Source organism: Balaenoptera ricei, chromosome 2, assembly GCF_028023285.1.
Source record: "Balaenoptera ricei isolate mBalRic1 chromosome 2, mBalRic1.hap2, whole genome shotgun sequence".
Lineage (NCBI taxonomy): Eukaryota > Metazoa > Chordata > Mammalia > Artiodactyla > Balaenopteridae > Balaenoptera > Balaenoptera ricei.
This window is the reverse complement of record NC_082640.1, coordinates 94,840,850-94,854,828: the sequence shown is the minus strand read 5'-3', so window position 1 is coordinate 94,854,828 and position 13,979 is coordinate 94,840,850. Positions and strand designations below refer to the sequence as shown.

At 38.9% G+C, this 13,979-nt stretch overlaps 1 protein-coding gene and 1 pseudogene across 1 annotated transcript in view; one reads left to right on the top strand and one right to left on the bottom strand.

The window, feature by feature from the left end:
* Positions 1-13,979, top strand: part of USP8 (ubiquitin specific peptidase 8) — a 98,611-nt gene that overhangs the window by 21,248 nt on the left and 63,384 nt on the right. The window lies entirely within an intron of this gene.
* Positions 1-13,979, bottom strand: part of LOC132360096 (peptidyl-prolyl cis-trans isomerase A-like) — a 28,543-nt pseudogene that overhangs the window by 8,499 nt on the left and 6,065 nt on the right.

Here is a 13,979-nt window from a genome sequence, read left to right as displayed (position 1 = left end):
TTCCTTGTCAATTAAACCAATTTCTGACTGGCTAGCAACATGGCCTACTTAGTAAGAGACACTTTGCTGTAGTAGAGTGGGAGTTGTGTAATTGTTTTCCCTAGTATTCCTGCTGCAGAGAGCTGCTTGTTCAACCACTTCAGATTTGATCTCATAATACTCTGTGACTGGCTCCTCAAAAAAAGCTCTTCAATTTGGATAGATGTTGATTTTCACAACTTTCCCAACTCAGACATTTTAAAAGTCAGGAGTAAAAGAATAGAGCTTCTAGAAGAAAACAGAATAGCTTCATGACCTTAGAATAGGCAAAGATTTCTTAAATAGGACAAAAACCCGCTAATCATAAAGGGGGAAAAACGTGATAAACTTGGACTATTAAACAACTGTAAAGTCTTGTTCATCAAAAGACATCAATAAGACAATAAAAAAGACCAAGACACAGAGTGAAAGATGTTCTCAATATGTAAATAAAATAGACACATACTCAGAATACATAAAGAATGTCTATAAATGAGTAAGAAAAAGACAGTTCAATCGCAAAATAGGCAAATAATTGAACAGGCATCTCATAAAAGAGATTATCCAAAAGACCAATAAACATTTTACAAGGTACTCAACTTCTTTAGTCATCAAAGAAATATACATTAAAACCACAACAAAATATTTTAGCCATCAGAAGTGCTAAAATGAAAACACAAAATATCAAGTGTTGGATAAGGATTTGGAGCAACTAGAACACTCATACACAGCTGGTGAGAGTGTAAATTGGTACAACCACCTTGGAAAATAGTTTGCTCATATCTCATAAAGCTGAACAAATGCATACTCTGTGACCTAGAAATTCCAATCCTAGGTATCTACTCAGCAGAAACAACTGGATTCTATGCAAATGTCCTACAGTAGAATGAATGAATAAACATGGTATATTCATGCAGTGTAATACTACTCTACAATGAGAATGAATGAACCACAACTACACACAACAACATGGATGAATTATACTACATCATGATGAGCAAAAGAAGCCAGAGGCAAAAGAGTTCATGCTGTATGATTCCATTTGTATAGAGTACAAAAACAAGCAAAGATAATCTATTCAGTTAGAAAAGAGGATAGTGGTTGCCCATGGTGTGTGTGTGTGATGGGGCAGGGGGGCAATGGAGCAACTGAAAGGGGGAGCAAGAGAAATTAATGGGGATGGGTAACGTTATCTTTCTTGATCTGACAATAGGTACACAGGTGCATTCAATTTGTGAAACTCATTGAGATGTACATTCATAATTTATGCACTTTTCTGTGTGCTTGCTATACTTCAGGATTTTTTTTTTTTTTTTTAGTCAGAGTTCTCAAGTCTGTCAACCTTGTTCTCATAATAGGCTTAAATCAAGACAAGATCAGGATTGTAATTTATCATTTTCCTTCTGATTTAATCTATGAATATTTATTAAAATTATTCATGTTTCTCAGTTTCTACCTTCCAAATCTCTGACTGCCCAGTTCTCCACATCTTGAAACCCTTTAACGATTTCCACACAAGAGAATATTACCCCAAGTTCTGTGCTTTGTGGTCTGTGCTTTTGTGTTACAGAGCACAGAGTATCTCCCTTAAAATACACAACTCTAATGAAATTGATCAAATAACCAAATGGATAATAACATCCATTTAGTTTGGAGTTCACAACCATAAAGTCCTCTCAGCACTACTACAACTATGGACATCCTCGGTTTGGTCAGTGCTTTTGATGCCTATTGTTGCCACATGCTAGTCTTCTGGTCTCCTTGAGAACATTTTGGATGTTAACACCAAGTTCAAGGGAAAATAATGATAATGGAGGGATATTAAGGTCAGGAGTTCCTTGTTTGGGGCAGCTTCCTGGTTTATTAGTTATTCACCATTCTGGAGAGACAACTAACTATGCAAAAATACCTTCAATATGGACATCTGGGTACTAGAGGGAAAAAAATGAAACATGAACTAAGTTTTAAAGAATAAAAATAAGCTTAATATCATGGATTCCTGGGATTTTTAAAATAATGCATTACTGGTTCAGAGGGCATGAACATTTTGATTGGTATTGCATTTTACTGAAAATGTGATTTGCAAGAAATGACATTTTTAATAATGTTCCATTTTCTAATCCAGGAACATGATGTGTCTTTCCATTTATTTTCTTGTTCTTCTATGTAAAGTTTTAAAGATTTCTCATTTAGGCCCTGCCCATTTCTTATTGCGTTAATTAATTACTAAGTAAACACGAGTGACGACTTTGAAATTCCTGGGGACTCAGGGCTCCCAAGGGAGTCCAAATGAGCACAAAGTGAATCCTTTTACCTCTTTAAATTGTTTATCTCCTAGTATAATTCAGGAAGGAAAGATTTCCTACTCATGAAGCCTCAGATAAATCTGTCTTTTTAGTTTGGCTGGGACAAAGGATAGAAGAGAAACACATGGTCGTGTTTTACCATTCTGTTGTTGGGGTGAAAATATTAATATGTTATCTCTTTTTTTTTTTTAATTTATAAATTATTGGTTCACAGCTTTCATCCTCACGACACTGTGAAGAAAAGCAAAGCATTCTTTTTATTATTATTATTATTTATTTATTTATTTTTGGCTGCGTTGGGTCTTCGTTGCTGCATGCAGGCTTTCTCTAGTCGTGGTGAGCGGGGGCTACCCTTTGTTGCAGTGCGCGGGCTTCTCATTGCGGTGGCTTCTCCTGTTGCGGAGCACGGGCTCTAGAGCGCAGGCTTCAGTAGTTGTGGCACATGGGCTTAGTTGCTCCGTGGCATGTGGGATCTTCCCAGATCAGGGCTTGAACCTGTGTCCCGTGCATTGGCAGGCAGATTCTTAACAACCGTGCCACCATTGAAGTCCCAATATGTTATCTCTAATCAGCTAATTTTCTCATTATTATTGCCCTTCTACAGTACTGCCATTAGGCCCAGTATAAAATAAATTATTAAAGAGCACAGAAGTGTCTCTGACACTCAGGATGGGATGAAACCCTTAACAATCACTCCCATGATTACTTTCATTTACTTGTCAAGGAAGCGCTTCACATCTCTTGCTCTTTGAAATAAAAGGCAACTATGTTCAAAGGCCACAGAGCAGAGGTTCTCAAACGTTTTAACTCAAGATCCCTTTACATTCTTAAAAACTGACGGCCCTAAAGAGCTTCTGTTTATGTAGGTTATGTCTATTGACATTCACCATAATCTAAATTAAAACTGAAAAAAATTATTAAATCATTTAGAAATAATAATAAATCCATTATGTTAACATAAATAATATATTTTATGAAAAATAACTGTATTTTCTCCAAACAAAAAAATTTAGTGAGAAGAGTGACATTGTTTTACATTTTTGCAGAGCTCTTCAATGTCTGGCTTAATAGAAGACAGAGGGATTCTCATCTGCTTCCACATTCAATTTGTTAGAATATCACACATCATACAGCCTTTAGAAAATTCCATTGTACATTTGTAAGAGAATGAAAGTGAAAGTGCAAATGATGTCATAGTATTCTTAGGAAAATAGTTTTGACCTTGTGGACCCCCCCAAATGGAATTGGTAACTTCCTGGGATCCCCAGACCACAGTTTGAGAGCCACTACCACATAGGGTTGGCAATTTCACATGGTTCAACCTCATATACATCTCTTTCTTCAAAATATTCAGTGCCAATAAGTCAAATAAATACTTACATCTCTTTAAACATGGTATTCACTGCTTCTTAATAATTGCCTTTTATAGTAATGTGTGGGTAGTGTGACACATGTATCCAACTTTTACCCACATAGATTTATGAAATCAGAAAATATACCAGTAGAAAAGTGCTGAAGGATAAACGATACATGTGGGAAATTCAGGAAAAAGAAAGACTAATATACATATAAAAACATTTTTTCACTACCGCTACTCAGGGAAACCCAAATAAAGCAACACTGGGTACTATTCTTCAGTAGTCAAACTGACAAACTCTTGGGGGATTTATTGTAAAAATATGAATCCATATCTATCATCATCACATTTAATGTTATCAAGCTTTTGGGAAAATGCTTGATAATGGGGTATGAGCTAGTTCAACCTCACTAAAAGGCAGTTTGATAACAGGTATAAAAAAGCTTGGGATTCGCCCTGCCCTTTGTCCCAGAAATGCCACTTCTGAAAATTATTCTAAGGAGTTTATCATGGATGTACACTAATATTTATATTACAAATCCATAAGAGTATATGTTTTTATATTCAGTGCTTTTTATAATATTGTTAAATAGGAATAATCTAAGTGTCCAATGGTAGAGTTAAATAATTAAGAGATTATTGAATAATATTGTGCAGTTATTAAAAATGATATTTAGAATAATTCAATAATGACAAGGAAAAGTGTTCATGAAATAGTAAGTGAAAAGGAGTATGACAAATCAGGATGTATAGTACAACACAATTGTGTAAATGTATGTGTGCCTTTGCAGAGAAAGGAGGTTAGAAGGCAGGTGTGCCATGTCCATGTTGCATGTTGAGCTCTCCAGAGGGAGCTTAGCAGGAGAGTTAGAGCAGAGGTCAAGTTCTACTCCATTTGCCTAGCCCTGCACCTTGTGCACAGGGCTGTCTACAGCCAAGGGAAGGGGATATCTTTTTCTGAATTGTTCAGGAGCATCAACTGGACTATTGATAGCCCTGGGATTGTGACCAGTATGTATTTTCTTCTCCTGGGTAATCTGTATTTTCTATATTTTCATCAAGGAATAAGTATTATTTTTGTGAAAGAAAAAATACAATTATTTTTAAAATTTATTTATTTTTTATTTATTTATTTTTGGCTGCATTGGTTCTTCGTTGCTGCACACGGGCTTTCTCTAGTTGCAGTGAGCAGGGGCTACTCTTTGTTGTGGTGCGGTGGCTGCTCTTGTTGCAGAGCACGGGCTCTAGGCGCGTGGGCTTCAGTAGTTGTGGCATGTGGGCTCAGTAGTTGTGCCTCGCAGGCTCTAGAGCGCAGACTCAGTAGTTGTGGTACACGGGCTCAGTTGCTTTGTGGCATGTGGGATCCTCCCGGGCCAGGGATCAAACCCACGTCCCCTGCATTAGCAGGCGGATTCTCAACCACTGCGCCACCAGGGAAGTCCCCAATTACTTTTTAAATATATCTTTTTACAGGCAGACAAGTGATAGTAGTTGAAGCTGGGGGATGGGTACATGGGTATTCATTATACTGTTCTATTTTTTCATGTGACATTTCCTATAGTAAAAATATCTTTTTTGACACCCTTATGAACATAATACTTTATATAACCTGCTCTTTGTTAAAATATGAACCCGTTTCTCTTGTCATAACTGGAGCTTTGGTCTCAAAATCTCTGAAAGACTTAATTTAATACCTGAAGAGGCTCTAAAAGATTAACTTTAAAGCTATGCAGCAAATACAAGTCTCTGCTAATTTAACCTGGAATGTTTCAGCAAGATTAATAGTGACTCTTTAGACTCCAGAAAGCACTATACTTACCTCATGTATCCACTTAAAATCTAAGCCTGTGGGAGTTTTCAATTTGAAAAAGATTACTAGGTCTTGGTTGATAGTTCTGACTTGTAGCAGAAAAGTATTCAAAACTAGACACAGAAACTCTCTGTCCTTTTTTCCCCTTTCTTTGAGTATATAAAATAATTCTTAACTTGATGAGCTGTTTCCTTGACAATTATCAAAAGCTAAATTGTCACTTTCTGAAATGCTTGCTTGAAATTCGGTCTTTCTAAGCTGTCTAATTGTCCCTTGTGCTTCAATCAAAAGTCATAGGAAAGTTTTTTCTCTCTTACCAAATGTACTTATTTGCTGATCACTATGCCATCCTTAACTGAAGTTGTCTACTTTAACTTGAATGAGAATTTCCTTTTTCACCTTGACTCTGTGAATTCAAGAGAGGTCAAGTCAAATTTTATCTCTAAGCTCTGGACCCATGTATCCAATTTCTCTAAATATCTAACTCCATTTGGAGGTCTCCTAGCCACTTCAAATCCACACGTTCATGGCCAGGGGGAGATGGGGGGCCATGGCTGACTAAATTAACATTTTTTATTTTTATTTTTTTTAAGTATAGTTGTTTTATAATATTATATTAGTTTCAGGTGTACAGGACAGTGATTCAGTATTTTTACAGATCATACTGCATGAAGTGCTATTCCAAGCTAACACCTGTTCAACAGTGAGTCCTTCCCTTTTCTCCCCGAGCCTGATTCTCTTCTAGTGTTCCCCATCTTAATGAATGGCTCTATCATCCACCCAGTGGCTCAAGTGAGAGTCCTCAGCATCCTCATGTTTTTCCCCTCCCCCCGATCTCCCCACATTTCCTCTCACCGACTCCAAACTATTCTCTCCCACAGTAGCAGGAGTGATCTGTAAAAAAGCAAATCGGATCATGCCATCCCTTTGTTTAAAAACCCTTGAGAGGTTTTTCATGGCTTTTAGGATAAAAACAAAATCCTAAATCCTATGTATGGTCTACAAGGCCCCAGATGACCTGGTCCCTGCCCACTCTAGCCACTCTCAGTTCCTATCAGTTCTCCCAAACACCCTGCACCTTCCTCCTGCCTCAGGACTTCAAATATGATGTTTCCTCTATCTAGAAAGCTCTTTTTCCCCACTCCCCACTGCACTTCTAATTAATTCCCATTAGCCATCTAGAATTAGCAACAATTAACAGTTGGCTAATATTTAGAGGGAGCACTTCTTAGGTACTAAATAATTTAATCCCCAGACCCACCCTGTGAGGTGTGTTATCATCTCCATTTTACAAAGGACATAACTGAGGTTGCAGAGCAGTGAAATAACTTGGCCAAGGTCACATAATTATTAACTGGCAGAGCCCAGATTCAAAAACAGCCATCTGGTTCCAGAGGCTATCCTTTCTTAAATATTACCTTATGCTGCTCTGCCATTTCATCCAGGAAATCTTTGCTCTAGACCTCGAATTATACTTGCTGAGTAAATGGGAGGAAGAAAGAAGGGAGGAAAGAGAAAAAAAGAGGGACAGAAAAGTGAAAAAGGATTCTCAGTTTATGCATGTCAAGTTGCACACCCTAGTTGATTTCAGTCTTCTTCGTTGGAGGTTTTCTGTTACAACTGGCCAAAGATTTAGCTTCTTCAGTTTGATACCATTTGTGTAGGAAAGATATTTCCTGGAAAGCCTAAGAAAAAGGCATAAGAAGAAACATGGAGTGTACAATATACTATTATGTAACAAGAAAGAATTGGCAGAGACACATGAAATTTAAAGACATTTTTAGTAAATGTTATGAAACTTCTGTAGACAATCTAGAGCACTTCTGTGTCCCAATAGGGGGAATGTGCACCTTGGGGTAAGACATAGACATTATTAACAGAACGGTCTGGGTTCAAAGGCAATGTTTTTGAAGATTTTCAGAAGATCATCCATTATATTTTGCAAAGGCCATCAGATCATCTGGCTGATAGACTGAGATAGCAAGGTTCATTTTGATGGAAAGTATGGATTCCAAAAGGTCCGTGAAGAGGAATGGCCTTGGGGGTGGAGAGTAGGAAGGTAGGCTGGGTCAGCTGGGAATGACAGGGTGGCAGCATGAAAGCAGAAAGTGCCTGGTGAGAGGAAGGAGCTGCAGAATAGGATCCATAAATAATGTGACCAGTGCTTAAAGGAAGTATTATGTACAAGGTGCAATAGGAACATAGAAGTTGCTTGTTCTGCCTGCCTCCTTCACAGCCTAGGTGAAGCTTGAGCTGTGTTCTGAAGGGTGAAAAGTTTTCTAGATGAACGGAATGCAAAGGTACAGAAGTATAAAAGAGTGTGGCAAGCTCTGGGAATGAGCAAAGAGTCAGTATGAAAGGAGGAGAAGATGGATGTATAAAAATGGCAGGTGAGGCTGAATAAGTTGAAGACAGTCAGATCATGAAGATTCAAGTGGGTGTGCTAAGGGATTCAGACATGATGTATAGATGATGGGTGTATTAGTCACTGTTCTCCAGAGAAATAGAACCAATAGGAGATAGAGAAAGAGAGAGAGAGAGGGAAGGAGGGGGGAAGGAAGAAAGAAAGAAAGGTGGGAGAGAGGGGGAAGGAAGAAAGGATTTTAAGGAATTGGATCATGTATTTGTGGAGGCTAGCAAGTCCAAAATTCATAGGACAAACTGGCAGGCTAGAGATTCAGGTGAGTTGATGTTGCAGTTTTGAGTTTGAAGCCTGGAAACTCAGGCAGAATTTCTATGCTGCAATCTAGAGGCAGAATTCCTTTTAATTTCTTTGGGAAACCTCAGTCTTTTGCATTTAAGGCCTTCAACTGATTGGATGAGGATGAGGCCCACCCATATTATGGAGTGTAATCTGCTTTACTTTAAGTCAACTGATTGTGTAAATGTTAGTCACATCTGGACAAACCATGACACCACTTATATGAAGAATCTAAAATAGTCAAACTCATGGTGGTTGCCAGGGGCTGGTTAGGGGAGGAAGCAAGAAGGTACAAGGGTACCATGTATTCCTTTGATCAAAGGATATAAGGTTTCAGTTACATAAGATAAATAAGTCCTAGAGATCTATTATACAGCATAGAGCCTGTAGTTAACAATATTGTGTTGTATACCTAAAATTTGACTCAGAGGGTAGATCTTATAATTGTTCTTATCACACACTCGCAAAAAGTTAATAATCGTAAAGAAGGCAAGGAGAATATTTTAGAGGTAATGGGTATGTTTATAGCATAGATTGTGGTGATAGTTTCACAGGCATATACTGATCTCCAAATTCATCAAGTTGTATACATTAAATATGTACTGGTTTTATATGCCATTCATACCTCAATAAAGTGGTTTAAAAAATGTTAATCACATCTACAAAAACACCTGTAATCTAGCCAAGTTAACAAATAAAATTAACTGTCACAATGGGGAAACATACAGGCATAGGTGACTAGTGAGCTGTTTATGTATTTATTTATGTATCTGGAGATCTGGAAGGAGTACTGGGCTGAATAACTTAGAGCCCAGGAGTAGTTGAAGTTATGAATGAATGAAATTTCCTGCGGAGAGTAACAGTGTGAGATGGGGAGAGCACTGAGGGTGGACCATGGGAGACATCAACATCTTAGGGAGGGGGTGGATGAAGAAAGTGATATCCTTGAAGGTGACTGAGAAGGAGCTATCCACGAAGTTGGAGAGGTACCAAGAGAGCATAAAGTCACAGAAATCAAGGGAGGAGAAAGTTTGAATGGATGCTAGAGAAAGGCCAAGGGAGATAAAGACTGAAATGTCTCCACTGGATCTTGCATTTAGGAAATCCCTGGTGACCTCAGCAAGAAGAGTCACTCCTGAGAGAGAGGTGAGGAAAGAGAGACCCTGAATTTAAGCATTCTATTAAGAATGTGAAGGAATCTTGCGTGTGAAAGGAAAAAGGGCAAGAGAGTGATGGTAAAGGAGGATATGGGATGGACAAAGTTGGGGGGAGGTATGTGTTTAAGATAGAAGAACATGTTCATGTTCAGAGAGGAAAGGGCAATAAGAGAGAGACAGAGATAGAAGTTACAAGAAAAAAAGGGTAATTGACAAAGCAGGGTTCCTGAGGAGGCATGAGGGGATGGGATATAGAACACAAGTAGCCTAGGACTAAAAGAGAGATGGGTGGTGATAGATAACAACTCTCAGAGGAAGACACGGCTCTATGACTGTTGGAGAATAATAAACCCTAGAGTTGGAATGGACTACAAAATATCTTTAGCTTCAGTCAGGTAGTGCATTAATGTCTCCACTTGATAAATAAGAGGGCTGTGGCCTGGAGAAGTTCATAGTTTACCTATTCATATGACATTATCTTCAGAACCACTTTCTAAACCTTTGGGTAATAAGACTGCCAACTCGTGGGGCTTCCCTGGTGGCACAGTGGTTAAGAATCCACCTGCCAATGCAGGGGACACGGGTTCGAGCCCTGGTCTGGGAAGATCCCACATGCCGCGGAGCAACTAAGCCCATGTGCCACAACTACTGAGCCTGCGCTCTATAGCTTGCAAGCCACAACTACTGAGCCCACGTGCCACAACCACTGAAGCTCGCATGCCTAGAGCCCATGCTCCGCAACAAGAAAAGCCACTGCAATGAGAAGCCCGTGCACCGCAATAAAGAGTAACCCCCCGCTCACTGCAACTAGAGAAAGCCTGCACGCAGCAACAAAGACCCAACAGCCAAAAATAAATAAATAAATAAATTTATTTCTAAAAAAAAGAAAAAAAAAGATTGCCAACTTGTGCCTTCCAGAAAGAACATTACTGCCTAACAGATCTGTGACAAAAACAGGTTCTGCCTTATTTCACTATTTTTCTGATTCCCTATAAGAGAACCCACTTCTGTTCATAAGCTCTACTGACTCTTTTTCTGTATTTAAAATAAGATGCTAGTAAAGAGGTTCTGGGAATTCCGTGGTGGTCCAATGGTTAGGACTCCGCGCTTTCACAGCTGAGGGCGTGGGTTCAATGACCAGGAACAAAGATCCTGCAAGCCGTGTGGCTTGACCACAAAAAAAAAGAGAGATTCTATTCTTACATTAGTTGTGAAGATGCTTACTTTTTGTTATTGTTATGTATCACTTGTGAAAAAATATTATTTTAATTAGAAATAACTCCTTTTAAACATTTTTATAGAACCATGGCTATAAACAAAGTTTCTATTTTGCCAAAAAGTTAAATCCCAATAAAATGTCCTTAAGTCTGTTCCTGACACATAAACTTAGAAAAGTGATAAATAGAACTCAAGGTGCCCTTTAAAATTAAAAGTGTAATATTGTGTGTGCACCTTCTATATCCTAACAGCTCTTTCTTGCCTTTGAAATGCTGTAGGTGGTGTGACTTCCCTTCCAACTCAGCATTTTTCGTGGGGGTTAGAGAAGGTTTGAGCTAGACTCTGACCATCTCATCCTATAGACAAAGAGTTTTAACCAGCAGTTTGCATGTTATCAGCTGTGGACTCTAATGTTTCTAATAATTGTGTAAGCAACAATCTTGTAGTGTTCAAGTGAGACCATTCGTGAATTCATTGTTATCTGGCCCTCGTAGACATAGCTTTTTGGAGTTTGTTTCCTATTTTTAACCATATTCCACTTCCTAAATCTGCCTTCTAAATTATGCTTTCAATTAGGCATTAGCCAGCGGTGGATGACTCTTTTCCCAGAGGATAGCTAACTAGAGACACTTTCTTTTTTTTTTTTAATTAATTTATTAATTTATTAATTTATTTTTGGCTGAATTGGGTCTTTGTTGCTGCATGCGGGCTTTTGTCTAGTTGTGTCGCGCAGGGGCTACTCTTCGTTGCGGTGCGGGGGCTTCTCATTGCGGTGGCTTCTCTTGTTACAGAGCACAGGCTCTAGGTGCGGGGGCTTCAGTAGTTGTGGCACACAGGCTCAGTAGTTGTGGCTCGCTGGCTCTAGAGAGCAGGCTCAGTAGTTGTGGCACATGGACTTAGTTGCTCCGCAGCATTTGGAATCTTCCCAGACCAGGGCTCGAACCCATGTCCCCTGCATTGGCTGGCGGATTCTTAACCACTGCACCACCAGGGAAGTCCCAGAGACAATTTCTTGATGTCATAAACTTTTCTGCACAAGATGCTGCTTTAGAAATAGCTGTTGTCACCTGAGAAAACTCTGTTATATATGTGAGACATTGAACATCAAGGCAGATGGCTTGAGGATGGGAATTCAGGTAGGAATAAAAACAGGCAAGGAAGCACTGAGGGAGAAACATACAGGTTTTATCACTCTGTGGCCCACTGTTACTGGAATATTATAAAATTGTTGCTCACATGCTAGTATGTGACTTACAAAGCAACAACAGCTGAGATGCATGAGGACATGCATTCCATTTCTTTAATATCTGTTCCCCTGAAATCAATGAAATAAGGTAGTGTTGAAGACATGCCTTGCAGTATGCCCAGATGTTAGAAGAAAGCAGCTGTCAGTATCGGGACATTCGCCCACCCTTGGCTCAGGGTCTCTGGCCTGGTCTGACTCTGAAACCTTAGTGCTCTGTCCTTGGACTTGACGCTCAGTGCCGTGTAACCCACTGGATCCTGTATTAACCCAGGAATGCCTTGCTTGTTTCTGTGCATTTAGCTGTGGTCTTAAGTACAATAAACTGAATAAATTGTTTATAAACAAAAAAAGTGGGGAGCTTTAGCCCATGTAACTTCCCTTGTGCACCCATGTGTTCTCCTTTGGTAGGGAGGAGTTCATATATTCAGATCTCTTTGTGCTGCCTCTCAGCTGCCCAAAGCCTTCTATGAAACCTTGGTTCTCACAATACTCCCATCTTCTTATCTTCACTTTCCAAATCCTATCAAAATTTACCTGTCCTCTGTTTAATTCTCTCTCTTTAATAGAAGGCTGCCTGATATGGGAAACTAGTTTAACGCTAGGAAGGAAGGTTTTTTTCAGAGATGCTCCATTTTCATATGAAGAAATGAATCTTTAATGGTAGCATTTCAAATACTATGATAAGTCAGAGGAGGGATTTAAAATGACCTTGTCTGTCTGTCTTGCTACTAGATAGAAGAACTAAATTAATTGTGGAAAACAAATTGTGGAAAGAAAGCAAGATTATTTCAAAGGCAACACATATGTCAGTGAGTCAGAGAGCCATTGGCGGTTCCACAGTTTGTGTATAGGAAGGAGTAGTGGAACTGTTGAAAGGACAGGCTTAAAGTTGCTTTTACATGTCACTTTACCAAAAAACTGATAAAAATGTTAACTGATCCCATTAAAGAACAAAGGGGGGGGTGGTTGCTGATGGAGTCTATTAAAGGGTATTAAACCACTCCTCAATTTTTCCTCTTAGGTGCCAGCCACCTTTACAGTCAGGTAGCATATTCATTGAGGGCCAATTATGTACCAGTCATTAGTTATAATCCTTTAATTATACTTTTAAATCCATAAAAGTATAAATCATTTGATCTTTTCCATACAGCCCAGTCATGAAGCAGTGGGGAAAAAAATCTACTTGTGCATTTTTCCCTTATCCCAAATCATCACACTCCTAGACACAGACTGGTAAATAGGCTCATCCAGTCATCCCATTTTTACCTGTGAATATACTATACAAAGACAGGCAGAGACACTCACTCTATTACATTCTGAAATATGCTCACCTCTCTATAGAGGTACTGCATAATCACTGAGATATTTACCCAGTTCACAGACTAATATGACCCACTGAGAGGATGCATGTTCTTACTCTTTCTGCATATCTATATATGCAATACACTCACTCCTTTGTAATAAAAATCTAGCAGAATAACTGACATGGAAGAAACATCAACCAGAATGGCACCCTGTTTTTACACATCTCAGTCACAAAAAGGACCATTAAAAATGGCTTGGGCATTGTACCTCTGCACTTAGCAGATTATAGAATGACATACTGATGGATTTAGAATTTTAAAATATTGCAGAGACAAGATTATATACTCCCCAGTAATGTATAAAGAATCTCATCCTCTAGTTAAAATCTCAAAAATCTTCCATACGATTTCTCACAGACAGCTATTACAAAAGTAAATTCAGATTGAAGAGAGTGTTTTGTCATTTCTTCAGGGGTAGTTCATGACCGCCAGCATCGGTATCACCATAGATATTTTTAAACGCAAATTTGTTGTTGCTTTTCCTTATCTACTAAATGTAAACTAGAGGTTGGTTCTTATGCACATTTGAGTAAAGATACACTAGTCTGTCTGCTGGATAACCTGGATGCTCTCATTCTCTTTCTGCAGCCTAGCAACAAGCTAGCTCAGCAGGGTGGCTCTAAAGGCTCAGGCAGAAACTAGAATTGATAAGGAAAACTTCACAGGCGATTGGTCTCAAAAACCTTGTTTTTTAAACTGATAAAATTGTAACCCCAATAGAAAAGCTTAGTTTTCCAGATTGGCTGGGTGATCCCTGCTCCCTCTCCACTCCTCCAGAAGTATGTGATGAGGCAGGGAGTTG